The sequence below is a fragment of the Chiloscyllium punctatum genome, chromosome 5 (assembly GCF_047496795.1).
Source record: "Chiloscyllium punctatum isolate Juve2018m chromosome 5, sChiPun1.3, whole genome shotgun sequence".
Taxonomy (NCBI): Eukaryota; Metazoa; Chordata; class Chondrichthyes; order Orectolobiformes; family Hemiscylliidae; genus Chiloscyllium; species Chiloscyllium punctatum.
In genome coordinates, this window is record NC_092743.1 from 133,286,585 (window position 1) to 133,300,960 (window position 14,376).

The following is a 14,376-nucleotide window of genomic DNA, read 5'->3' on the forward strand; positions in this document are numbered from 1 at the left end:
TATTGAAATGATGTTTCCCCTCATGAGAAGGTCTAGGGCAAGAGGACATTATCGCAGAATAAAGGGGTACCAACTTAAGACTGAAATGAGGAGGAATTCCTTCTTTCAGTGCATTATGAGTCTTTGGAACTCCTTACCACAGCGAGCTGTGGGAGGTGGAGTCCTTGTGTATGTTTCAGGCAGAGATGGTTAAGTTCTTGATCGGTCAGGGAATCAAGGGTTACAGGGAAAACACAGGGAAGTGTACATGAGGAATCAGCCATGATCCTATTGAATGGTGGAACAGGTTTGAGGGGCTGAAAAGCTACTCCTGCACCTTTCTCTTATTGTCTAGTGGTCTATGTGACATTTATTACACAAGCTCATCATGTAACCCAGAGGTTCACTGCTCTCAGGGCAAAGAAAGGAATCATTTAACATTTGATCCCTTCTTATTTATGCATTTGTTAAAGGCATGTTCTCTCATCCTCCCAAACTAAACAATCAGGGCACACACAATCCAGATCTTTCATTGTTTTATATATCTCTAAGTCTAAACAGATCTAAATTAAATAGACCTAGCTCTTTAAGGCTATCTGCATAATTAAAGTCTATTGAAAGAGACACTACTTTAATCCAATGAATAACCTTGTTTTTAGTACAAGAATGGTTGGAATATAGTCTTAATCAGTTAATTTCCTGTGCTTCTAATTTTATAAAAATAATAAAAGTGCAATCCAATGACTCCCTTGGCATATGTTCACTCTTAAGGTGAACTATTCCAATTCCTTTCTATTAATGACAGCTGGATCTCACTCACCCTGTCTCTGACTTATGAGAACGGGACACTTACCTTAAGCCCGTTTGGTTGGATCTTCAGTTTCTTTAGGCCATCAGTCAGCTTAAGCAGCATGATTTAAAGACTGTCCCTTATTATGGAGTCAGGAAGCACCATAATTTAAGGACAAAATACATGTCCCAGGGCAAAGCATGACTAGATTATGTGTTTGATTAGGCAAGCTACTAAGGAAGCTGGTAAATTTACAAAATGTGGCCTCCTTAGGGAATAATGTTGTTATGATTAGCTCAGATCCTGCTGTATTAATAATAACTGTACCATTGTCAATGCTCACTGTTAACACAGGGCAAAACTGGCAACAAACTCTGACATCTGCATCTGCATTGTTATACACAAAAATCTGGAAGCTACCTTTAGTGATATCTGATCTTCCATAGGCAAGGAGAAAGTGAGGACTGCAGATGTTGGAGATCAGAGCTGAAAATGTGTTGCTGGAAAAGCACAGCAGGTAGGGCAGCATCCAAGGAGAAGGAGAATCAACGTTTCGGGCATGATCCCGAAGTTTCCTGAAGAAGTGCTCATGCCCAAAACATCGATTCTCCTGCTTCTTGGATGCTGCCTGACCTGCTGCACTTTTCCAGCAACACATTTTCAGCTCTTCCATAGGCAATACTATGACAGTCTTTGCTGATAGAATTTGTGTTGTATTACTGTGATGGTGTGAACTTAGTCTAATAACACAATACACTCACTCTAAGAATAGCTATCAGCGTTAGGGCTTATTCAATCAGTAGTAACTGAGGTTTTAACTATAAACAATATCTCTGGCCCTGATAAATTAATTTGACAATTTCTTCCCTGGGTATAAAATTACTAATTCCGATTTTTAGAAAGTGAAATTCACAATATTTTGTATAATTTTGTTTTTTAAAAGTGTTATGATTCTCTCTTAATCCTTTGTTGCCCTAATCTCTATTCATTTTCCAGTAATAAGGATGCACATGCAATGTATATTTCTTGCTTTCCACTTCCTGAACTAGCTGTCTGTTTCAGTCAAGGCTCTTTGGTCTGAATGGTTGTAAAGTCCCTGAGATACTTGGCCTATACAGAAGCCAAATATCTCTTGAGTTGATGGGGTTCAAGAGCTATTAAGTGATGAGAAATATACACTGACAGGTCTTTTAAAGGTTTGTGGGTGACTGCAAAAACAAAAGGCTTTTTTTTGGTCATTCATTGCAAAATCTAGGTCATTGGGCAGATATGCACTGCCAGTGCTGCTTCCAGGTCCCAATCCTGAAGGCCTCCCAACGACGTGATCGCCCCAGAAGCAGCCAATTATCAGGCTGTCATTCAGAGCTCCATCTAATGAACGATGGCAAATGGGTTGTGCAGGTGAGTGGACCATTTGGAGCATGCAAGCCTCCAGGACAATCAGCAGCTCCAATAGAGCACACCATCACCGTCACTGGCACCTCTGAATCATAAACATTTTCAATCAACTATTTTTCCATTCAGTATTTCCTCAGATTTCGAAGTCTGAGTTCTCATGAGAGGTTGAATAGGCTGGGACTTTTTTCCCTGACATGTAGGAGACTAAGGGATGACCTGATAGAGGTCTATAAAATCATGAGAGGCATAGATAAAGTAGTTAGCCCGCAGTTTTTCCACATGGTAAGGGAGTCTAAAACCAGAGGGCATCGAGACGTAGAGTCATAGAAATGTACAGCATCGGTCCAACTCGTCCATGCTGACCAGATATCCCAACCTATAGGTTTAAGGTGAGAGGGGAGAGATACAAAAAGGGCCAGAGTGGCAATCTTTTCACACAGAGGGGGTGAGGGTCTGGAATGGGCTGCTAGAGATGGTGGTGGAGGGGGGCACACTTTTGTCATTTAAGAAACATTTGGACAGGTACATGGATGGGATAGGTATGGAGCAAACGCAGGCAAGTGGGACTAGTTTAATTGTGAAAACTGAGCGGCATAGATACCTTGGGCCAAAGGGCCTGTTTCCATGTTGTAAACCTCTGTGACTGCTTTTATTGTGAATCCCTGTTTGGCCAATTCTTGATCAACAAATAATGTGTAAGTGTAGGTCAGTTCAGGAATAAAACTGATCTGTGATCAAAATGAAATCTCTTTGCTTAATTTAGCTTGTTATCAATGCCTTTGGAGGTAAGTTAGTTCAGTTGGCTGGATGGCTGGTTTGCGATGTAGAGTGATGCCAACACAGTGGGTTCACCGCCTGCACTAGCTCAGCTCACCATGAAAGGCTTTCCTTCTCAACCTCTCCCCTCACCTGAGGTACAGTGGCTCTCAGGTAAACCACCAGCAGTCATCTCCCTCTAATGAGAGAGCAGCCCGATAAGACATTATCCTTTAAATCAGTCATCATATTTCAGAAGTTAGTCGAGCTTCATCAATGGTCTCCAGTAGCTGTGACACTGCTGAGATTGCCAAACTGTCAGCCTCTGAAAAGAATAGAGTAGAAATTCATTGTCATATGTTCTTTTACATGAATAATACGGTAAAACATCACCACACTGCAGCACCTATTTTAATGACAGATGTTACTCATAATTTAAAAGAAGTAAAATTAAAATAAAGCTCACCATAGTTCAGTTAATGGTTCCAGGGTTCAGGGAAAACAGATTAAGGAACAATGGAACACTGTGATGACCCAGCCAGAACGAGACTGCGAGAATGCTACACCGGGCTACTGGAATACATGGGTAGTTCCAGTCTCCTTATCTCAACAAAGATATGATTGCCATACAGGAAGTCAATGAAAGTTCACCAGGCTCAGTTCCTGGTTGGTAGGACTTGTCCAGTGAAGAGAAATTGCGCAACTGGCCCTGTTTTCTCCAGAGTTTCAAAGAACAAGAAGTGATCACATTGAAACCTAGAAAATACTTTTCGAGCAGCTACAGGAAGATGTTTCCCCTGGGCAGGGACTCTAGAACTGGGGGAAGCACCTTTTAAAAACAAAAGGTGCCTCTCAGGTCTGAGATGATGAAAATGGTTTGAATCAAAGAGTTGCGACCCTTGGCATTCTTTACCACACAGAGCTGTGGAATCTCAGTCTTTGAATATATTTAAAGTAGAGAATGTTAGACATCTAATTACTGTTGTGGAAAGATCACCCAATACTCTGAGGAAATTACCAGGAGACACAGAAAATCCTTCACAAAGTTAAACTTATATTTGCGAATTCAAGCTGTTGCAATCAGAAAATGTCTTTCCTGTCTGCCCTCCCCTCTCTTGAGCCTCTTCTGTTTATACTTTGCTAGTTCTCGTGCTTATCTGGTAGTATTAGCATAATCAATTATACTTGCTTACTTTGTCTTTCTAAACTAATCCTCATCTGCCTCACTAATCTCCTGCTTACACTTGACCTATCGCACTAAGCCACCATCGTCTTTAGCATTAGCTCATCTATCACGTGATTTAACTAGCCTATCATAGTGTGCTACCACTATCTAAAGGAGAAAGTGAGGACTGCAGATGCTGGAGATCAGAGCTGAAAAATGTGTTGCTGGAAAAGCGCAGCAGGTCAGGCAGCAACCAAGGAACAGGAGAATCGACATTTCGGGCATGAGCCCTTCTTCAGGAATCCTAAAGAAAGGCTTATGCCCGAAACGTCGATTCTCCTGCTCCTTGGATGCTGCCTGACCTGCTGTGCTTTTCCAGCAACACATTTTTCAGCTACCACTATCTGTTACCTGAGCCCTGTAACATAATCCTATGCATGCATTACACCACGAAGTTAACTACATAACTGCCAAATTAACTTCCATATATTCAATAATACCAGTAGTGTAGAGGCTTGGGGGTGGGTTGGTGTGGGTAAAAGACAACATCAAAGTGTTCAATCAGCTATGATTATATTGAGTGCTGGGGCAGGTTCGACGGCCTGAAAGGTCTGCTCCTGTTCCCACGTTACCAATGTTTAAGAAAATGCATGTGAGCTCACAGGCCCACTAAAGCATAGTGGGCCAGAGTTCATTCCAATAACTGTGATGATAACATTGTATGAGTTTCAGCAGTCTTCACCTCCAGCAGTCACGGTCGAACTTAATTCATAGAATGGATGTTAATAATCATAATTCGAAATATAAGCCTAGGATATGAGAGCAGAAGTGTACTCGTATATTGGACATTGTATAGATTTGCACAGGCACTGCAGTAGTGTAGCGTTTAGGATGAGACTAATTTCGCATCACGTATCCTTGGATCACCTTTTCCACTCTTTGAGAATATTGTTGAATTGCCAGTCTAACTATGTCAAGTTATTTACATAAGCGATCTGGATATGAGCATAAGAGGTTTGGTTAGTATGTTTGCAGATGACACCAAAATTGGAGGCGTAGTGGATAGTAAAGAAGGTTACCTCAGATTACAATGGGATCTTGATCAGATGGGCTAATGATGTGAAGTGGCAGATAGAGTTTAATTTAGATAAATGTGAGGTGCTGCATTTTGGGAAAGCAAATCTTAGCAGGACTTATACACTTAAAGGTTAGGTCGTAGGGAGTGTTGCTAAACAAAGAGACCTTGGAGTGCAGATTCATAGCACCTTGAAAGTAGAGTCGCAGGTAGATAGGATAGTAAAGGAGGCCTTTGATATACTTTCCTTTATTTGTCAGAGTATGGAGTATAGGAGTTGGGAGGTCATGTTGCGACTATACAGGATATTGGTAGGTGACTTTCGGAATTGCGTGCAATTCTGGTCTCCTTCCTATCGGAAAGATGTTGTGAAACATGAAAGGGTTCAGAAAAGATTTACAAGGATGTTGCCAGAGTTGGAGGATTTGAGCTATAGGGAGAGGTTGAATAGGCTAGGTCTGTTTTCCCTGGAGTGTTGGAGGCTGAGGAGTGATGTTATAGAGTTCTATAAAATCACGAGGGGCATAGATAGGGTAAATAGACAAAGTCTTTCCTCCAGGTGGGGGAGATCAGAACTAGAGGGCATCGATTTAGGGTGAGAGGGAAAAGATATAAAAGTGACCTAAGGGTGGTGCGTGTGTGGACTGGGCTGCCAGAGGAACTGGTGGAGGCTGGTACAATTGCAACATTTGGATGGGTATATGAATAGGAAGGGTTTGGAGGGATATGGTTGGGGTGCTGGCAGGTAGGACTACATTGGGTTGGGATATCTGATCGGCGTGGACAGGTTGGACCATCTGATCGGCGTGGACAGGTTGGAGCGAAGGGTCTGTTTCCATGCTGTATATCTGAGTTTCAGAGACTTGAATGTAATTGTATCTCTACTACCTCCTCCAGTCCTTCTGTTGTTTTGTTTCTTCAACTCTGGTTTCTTCTGCAATCCCTACTTCTGTTGCCCCTGCATAGGAGGGTGAACCATCAAATTGTATGACCCTTACTTCTGTTGTTCTTTCTCTCAAACTGTCTGCCTCTATGTCAACCTTTAAGACATTCTTTAATACACATTTATTTGACCCATTTTTTTGGTCGCCAGTTCTAAAGTATCTTACTTTGGCTCAATGTTAATTTATGTCTGATTATACTTTTACAAAGTGTATTGGGACATTTACTGGTTTAAAACTGATATATCAATGAAGATTGTTGCTGTGAGGTCAATAAACTTTATTCAACATTGAAAATGGTGGGGGTCCTTCGGGTTTATAACGATAGCGTTCACAGCCATAGCCACCTCCTTCCATATTGCCCATTCCACTATATCTAATGGTATCTTCTCAGCTAATTTTAAATCAGAAGTCTACCTTCTTCTAATTTTGAACATCAATCTTAGAATACATCAATGCTCCTCTTTTTCCTTAATCAGCAGCCATCTAGTGGGTTCCTCGGTGGTTAGCGTTTCTGCCTTATAGTACCAGGTACCTGGGTTCAATTCCACCCTCATGCAACTGTCTGTGTAGAACTTGCATAGTCTTCCTGTGTCTGTGTGGGTTTCTTCTAGGTGCTCCAGTTTCAGTCCAAAGATGTGCGGATTAGATGGATTGGCCATACTAAATTGCCTGATGTCTGGGTTAAGTGGATTAAATCATGAGGAAATTCAGAGATAGGACATCAATGTGGACTCAAAGGGCTGAATGGCCTGCTTCCACCCTGTAGGGATTTGATAGGGTGTTCTCTTACCGCACCTCACCCAACCCCATTGTAGCAAGTTGTGCCATTGGTCTGGAATTTTCTGGGAGGAGTTCATTTCAAAAGGTATTTCCATTCCAGTATTCTGGTTTTTCAAACATATTGGCAAACATTCCACTGAATTAGTTGTTTAAAGTTTATAACTGGTCTCACATTATGAGTATGGTGAGCTGGTCAGACATCCACACTTGTATATTATTCTGAGAATAAAGTTTCACCAAGAATAATTGTACTACAAAATAGTTAAATCTATTACATCGATGTAACTCTGTTGGCAACGGTTGATAAAGTTTTTAGGCATGGCTTGGCCTTTTTTTTTAACTTCGGGCACTGGTTCAACTACTTTGGGGATATGGATCTTTCGGATAGGAGCAGGATCGTTGATGAAGCCAAAGGCAAAAACAGAAACCTTGACTACATTAGAATTTGTGAGGTACCAGCAATGGTTTTTGTCTTACAAATACAAGTCATTACTGCAGGAAAATGCTTCACACTGTTGGAATGAATCATGTGTTGACCTGGCAACTTGTGGTTGAGTTGTCAGGTCCTTTACAACATAAATCTTTACACAGCTATTTCTGGAGGATTTTGAATTTTTTTTGGTTTGATATATATATATATATGGAAATGCACTGCAACTGCTTCAAATAATAAACTCAATTGTGAAAAAAACAATTGCAGCCAGTACATAAGACAAAGTCATTATAATGAAAATACCTGTCATTTGTATCACATTTCTCAATAAAATCCTTCCAAAAGCTTCACAGAATAAACTCCAATTTGAGACCACTAACTTCTTCAATGGAGGGAAAAGCAATTCCACTGAAACAATGTTGCTTGGACAGGGTGCAATTTCTACAATATTCAATTGTGACCATGGCAGAAACTGCATGCAAGAAAGTAACTAGGAAATACCTGTAACCAATGTATTGTGAGATGCATCTGAGACAGTAAGCTGAGCATTTGTTGAGGGATTTGATGGAGTGTCATACTAAACAGCACTGATGGGCAGACATATTGAGAGGCTGGATGCATCATCTAGTCTGCCAGTCAGGAAGGAGAGATCACATCTGGACTATGGCACACTCTGAGCGAGTTTATAGTTTGGGGAATTTGGAGGCAGTGTGGGAATACAACTGGTAAATCTTTCTCTTCCTTCTCCATTTTAAAAGTTTAAAATTCAGAAGTCAAGTTAAAAGGTTACAGCGGGACACGGCCTGAATGAGTATATAGTTCAGGGAATTTGGAAGCAGTGTGGGAACTCGGTGAAGAGGGGAAGAGGTGCTTTTTGCTTCATTTTTATTCATAGTTTGCAACGTCTCTTTTACAGAATAAATTGAAGCTCGGGGCTGAACAAAAGCTAGAACAAAAGAAAGAGTGATGTCCCAGGAAAGCCGTAAGTTCATTGGTTGGTAACAGTTAATAGGGAAATAGAGTGTTGGCCTTTAAGACAAAGGGAATAAGAGTACAAAATTAAGAAAACTACTTACTAAAACCATACAAGGCACTAGTTAGACTACACCTAGAATACTGTAAACAGTGTTGTTCGTCCTCTTACCTGGGGATAGATATATTGGCATTGAAGGCAGTCCACTGAAAGCTCACTAAGTTGAATCCAGGTATGGAGGGATTTTCTTATGAGGAGAGGCTGAGTGGATTGGAGCAGGACTCACTAGAGTTTAGAAGAATGAATTTGAAATTCTTTAATGAAGAGCCCAGTCGAGGCAGGATTCAGATGAGGAATTTGACGCGGTGACATACAAAAGAGTACTGAGTGGCTGGCTGCATTAGCTGGTCTGCTTGTCTCCTGTCACTAACACAAGAACAGAAATTGCTGGAGAAACTCCAAAGGTCTGGCAGCATCTAAGGAGAGAAAACAGAGTTAGTATTTTGGGTCCAGTAACCCATCTTCAGAATTATTAGTAGCTGGGAAATGGTGGTGCATACGCTGAAGGCAGGGGGTCGAGGGAAAGGAGTAAGCACTTACATGGAGACAGAGCCCAGAAAGAACAAAAGACAGTTAGGCAGACAAAAAGCTAGCCTGGTAAGCCAGGGAGAAAGAAAATCTGATAATGAGGACCATAAGTAGGTGAGAATTGGTCAGTTGTGCTGAAGGCAGCCCATGTCATGATAGGGTCTGAGTTGTAGGAGTGGGTAAAGGACATAGAGGAAACTGTTCAGGCTCTAAAATGACTGAACTCAATATTGAGTCCTGAAGTAGGCATTGAGATGATGAGAGTCTCCTCTCACTGTCAAGAGGCATCAAGGAGTGCAACTCCAAGATAACAAAAGGCATCACATGGAGCTTGCTCTCTCTACGCACCATCAAGTGGACATGTTGCAGACCGAGAGGTAATGCAATAAACATCCCCGTTCCGGTTGAAGTTTTTGTGTGAATAGACAACCTAATCCCCTGCCTCCTCACGAGGATTCAATCAATGCTATCTAACAGGTCCAGGAGTTCACAACACCTTCAAACAATATTCCAATGCACTCCCATATAATCTGCAGTAGCAGAAGTTCCAAATAATGATTTTACCTGCAGGTTGAGTGGCTGACTTTTTAAATAATCATAGTGCAGGACTCTGCTTGCCATTCACTCTCTGAGTTTGCATTTAAAATGTTTTGGTCCAATGCTGTGACTCTCAAATGAGCTTCAACTGTGCAATAAAGATAAGTACAATGTTCTTAATCTGGGGAATCACCATTCTGTTCAGTATGTTGGCATAATTGCAGATTTGGAGAGCCTACAGTTAATATTCATGACAGTGAATTAAGAGACATTGAAATCATGTGAATTTCTAGTAATTCATCATTAGATAGTTGGCTTATATATGTTCAGATTTTCTTCAAACTGACATTCTAATCTGCCACTCGAAGACAGAATGAGGAAGTAAGTAGCTCAACAAGGTGAATTGAACCCAACAATGCTTCTGCTTTAGAATGAAAGGAGTAAACATGTACCAAAGCAATCCTGTGCCCATGAGTGAATTCAGCAACATGCTCACAGTTTATTAACATTGGGCTTCTCATTACTACACTCTGCAGCTTTTGGAAATTCCAATCTGCAGTTAAAAGCCATGCTCCGACTTTTTATAGTTGCTTTCTTAAAGTTTCCTTTCTTCTCCTGAATTGGTTATCAATTAGTCTAAGTAGTGTACCATATCAGGATATGATGGGGTCCATTCTTTGCTTCGTCTCCCAAATAGTTTTAAACCCTTCAATTTGAAATGTATATGGATGCACATCCAAGTTTGTCATGATAGTGGCTGATGGTAATACTGGACAGGTTAGATCTCAGAGTGAGACCTGGCTGGATCGGATCATGAGTTGTACTTTTGCAGTTGGTTACCATTATGGTTAGATATTGAACATATTCTCATCGGTTGGCAATGTTCTTAAAAGGACATAAGGTTATACAAAATACAAAAGAAACAAAGCTATGTATGTATATATAAACAATTTCAACAATTTGATATAGTGAGCAAAATGAAAGGCTTGACCTTTCTCCAAGCAATATGCTTTACTGTCATTCAATCCCAATAAAGTATCACTCCTAAATTAACTCTTTCATTTCTTACTGGAGTTACTGCTTCCGGTCCATTTCTCTGCATTGCTGAAGAAGCTTAAAACTTTTTCCAACTCTGAAGGCCTAGAAACTTCTTTCCAACATTGATAGCCTCGAGATCACTAACCAATTCTCACATCCTGGAGATTTCAACAAACTCAAAAAAAACATGGTTCTTCTGCTAGCATGACTTCTCATCGTCTGAACTCATCTTATTCATGACCCCTGACCACTTGTTTCTGTATCAGACAGTCTCAATTTTGAAGACATTCAGCAGTTAACCTTTTGAGGTAGCTGATTGAGTCATTTAACTTAATTCACATGCTTCCTTGGAAAAACTGTCCGTGGTTCACTGCTGACCTTTGTTTAAAAAGGTCACCTTCACAGAAATGAAAAATAAAATCTATTTTTCCTCTATTCAATTCCAAACTCCTAAATAATAAAAATATTCTACAAACCTTTATCATAACTTGCATATTCATATCAGCTTTACATGATCATATGAATGCTTCTGATCTTTTTTCACTCTCTGCAAATCAAAATATCAGTCATAATTTGAAGTTTTAGTGAAAAATGATGACACAGAAGAGGGTTAAATCGGCCCAACTATTGCATGTTGGTCTTCCAAATGAGCAATAAACTTAATCCCATTACCTTCCCTCGTCGTGTATTACTTTATCCATTGGTTTCTTGGAACAATTTGTCTAAAGGTTGAGATTATCCCTGCTTCGATAGTTCATTTCAGATTCACAACACTCAATACAGACTGCCCAGCCTTCTGCCCTACATTTTTTATATTGATATCATGCAGATAAACCTACCAATCTAGATTGCACAACCACTGGAAACAGTCTCTTTCTATCTCGCCTGGCCCAATTCTTTGTAATTTTAAGCTTTGTTAAGACATTTCTTAAAACACACTTCTTCAGCTGAGTTCTTGACCATCTGACCTAATATATCACTACATGGCTCAGCGTCATATTTTGTTTTATAAATCACGTGAGAAGTACCTTAGGATTTTTCATTATGTTATTAACTTACATTATTGTTAATGTTCCAGGGATTGGAGGACAGTAGGATGGAGCTGATCAAACTGCAGTCAGAAAACATATAAAGGAGCACAGAGGTATCCCTACATTACTATTTGAAACTAATTCAATTTAACTCTGCAGCTTATTACACTACATCCATGGCTAGCATGCTCCACTCAAAGCAGTTCAATTTGTCAGGGGATCATTAAGTTGCTTATTAACAGGTGCTAGGAACCTAGCATGTGCTTTTTGGCAGCCGCTCCAGATGAGTTTGGGCTCAGGACATTTTTCAGGTCTCCAAATGAGAGAAGAACAGTCCATGTGGGTGAGTCTGACTGTTTCTGCTCCCTGCTTTGCTCCATCCATTAGGAATGAAGAGTAGGTTTTCCTCTACTCAGGGAGACCTTTATTGTCACTAATCTGTTGACCACAAAATATGATGTCACCTGTTTTGGCAAGCTCTCATCTCTAAGTGCTCTTGCAAGGCTACGGTTCTGGATATAACATGTATCGTAGCTCGGTTAGTGCCACCTATTTAAAGCAAAGGCATTTCATATATTGTTCTGCAGTGGGTTCAGTTCCCTGTCGAATGAGTGGCATGTGGCTCAGTGACTAGCACTGCTGCCTCACAGTGCCAGGGACCTGGGTTCAATCCCATCCTCAGGTAAGTGCCTGTGTGGACTTGGCACCCTTTCTCCCTGTGTCTCTGCAGGTTTCCTTCGATTTCTTCCCACAGTCCAAAGACATGCAGGTTAGGTGGATTGGGCATGCTAAATTTCCCATGGTATCCAGGGATGTATGGGTTAGGTGGCTTAGCCATGGGAACTGAAGGGATAAAATAGGTCTGTGTGGGACGGTGTTAGGAGGGTCAGTGTGGGCTGAATGGTCTGCTTCCACACCGTAGAAATTCTATAATCTTCCCCTCCTCCATGTGACACCTGATCCTCCTTTTTCCTAAATCCCCACATCCCCCAGCCCATAGACAACCAGAGTATTCATCCATGATTGCAAACTACGAGATAGCCAGCAAAAGTGCATTGTCTGTAAAATCTTTTTCTCAGCAGGTAAACAGACGATTCTGGAGCTAATAAATGTACCAAGAAGTTAACCAACAACCTGAAAGGACAAAGTTCTACACAAGCTGTTTAAAATGGACTAATGAGTTCAACAAGTAGTAGTTATGTTTGAGATGTACTAAAATCAGAACAATTGATTAACATATTTACTATTCAGATGTGTGATCTCTTAAGTTAATTAAAAGGCTGATACAATATATCAGTCGACCAACACCAACAATCTGGCCTGAACCACACATGTTGATGTAACGAACAAGAAGGAACAACACTTCTTCTTGTTCAAGAGGCTAAGAAATTCGGCATGTCCAGAAGGATCCCCAGCTTTCTATCTGTATGCATCACAGCTTGGCACTGCAACTGCTCTGCCCAGGACCATCAGAAACTATAGACTAGAACATAGACTAGACCATTCCATTAGCTAACCTCCCATCTATTCACTCCATCTACATTTGTTTTTTGCCACGGAAAGGCAATCAACATCATCAAAGACCACTCGAACCCCGGTTATAATCTCTTCCGACCTCTTCCGTCAGGCAGAAGATACAAAAGCGTAAACACACACACCAATAGGTTTTAGCGAGTTTTGAGATTTGTAGCTCAAGTTGAGGTTCTGGATGTAGGTTTGCTCGCTGAGCTGGAAGGTTCATTTCCAGATGTTTCGTCACCCTACTATGTAACATCTTCAGTGGGCCACCAGGTGAACCAATAGGTTCAAGAACAGTTTCTGAATGGACCTGTCAACCAACATTGATCTTGCTTTTTGTGCACATTCTTTGCAGGTCTAATTTTACATTCCTTGCACTGTTTTACCACCCTTCGTATGATCTTTGCGTGGTATGATCTGCCTGTACTGCACGCAAAACAAAACTTTTCACTGTACTTAGTTACATGTGACAATAATAAATCAAATCAAATCAAATCAAACCAAATCAAACTTCTGGCTGGAAGTATTTGCAAGATTTCTGGATAGTCATTTGGTGGCTTAGGTGACTACTTAGTTGCCAAACAAAAGATGTTCACCATCAAATTTCTAGGCTGTAAAATATTGCCAATTGCCCATTCTCAGTATATTAAAATAATCAAAATAATGACAGATGTCATCTAGCTACAAATTTTAGAAAATTTACAAAGTATATTTTTCCGAGTGTTTTCTGTTACATGTGGTTGCAAACATGTTACATGGATTCGGGACATAGTTTCATAATAAGAATATTTATAACTATATTTCATAGAAATCTTGATCCAATCATAATCATATAATCACATTTTAAGCATAAGATTTAATGGCTAAGTAGTTGCAGATTTATCGTTATTTGACTGTACAATCATAAACAATTATGTCCTACAGCGCAGAGCAGTGGAAAATATAGTAATGAACAGTAATGCATTGCTTCATATAGACAATGGCCAATGGTTCACATAGCTTTTGATATTTTGCCAAAAATATACAGAAAATCCCGTGGTTGGTGTGTAATAGTTTATTTGTACCTGCAGAGAGAGACAAATACAGAAGCCTATTCAACTGTTTCATTCAAGTTGTTATAAATGTGCTAGTTATGCCAGAATCGGTTTTACAAGCTTACATCTGTATATAAATGTGTGTTTACTTGAAAACAAAGTGAAACAGTTCAGACAGATCCACACTCTATATTATACACAGAATTCAAAAAGGCAGTAATAGTTCTACAGTTTATGATCCTCCAACCATGGGAAGCTGTCTGTTTCTACAAACTAGTTGGTTTTACCCCTTCATAATTTTAAACATCTCAAACATATCATGACCAATCTGCTCTAT

General features: G+C 40.3%; 1 long non-coding RNA gene across 1 annotated transcript; it reads left to right on the forward strand.

Moving 5' to 3' along the window:
- Positions 1–8,236: 8,236 nt before the first annotated feature.
- On the forward strand, positions 8,237–12,640 carry LOC140476786 (uncharacterized). Its single transcript, XR_011960608.1, has 3 exons — positions 8,237–8,302; positions 11,535–11,600; positions 12,567–12,640. It is a non-coding gene; the product is annotated as an uncharacterized lncRNA (long non-coding RNA).
- The last annotated feature ends 1,736 nt before the right edge of the window (positions 12,641–14,376 follow it).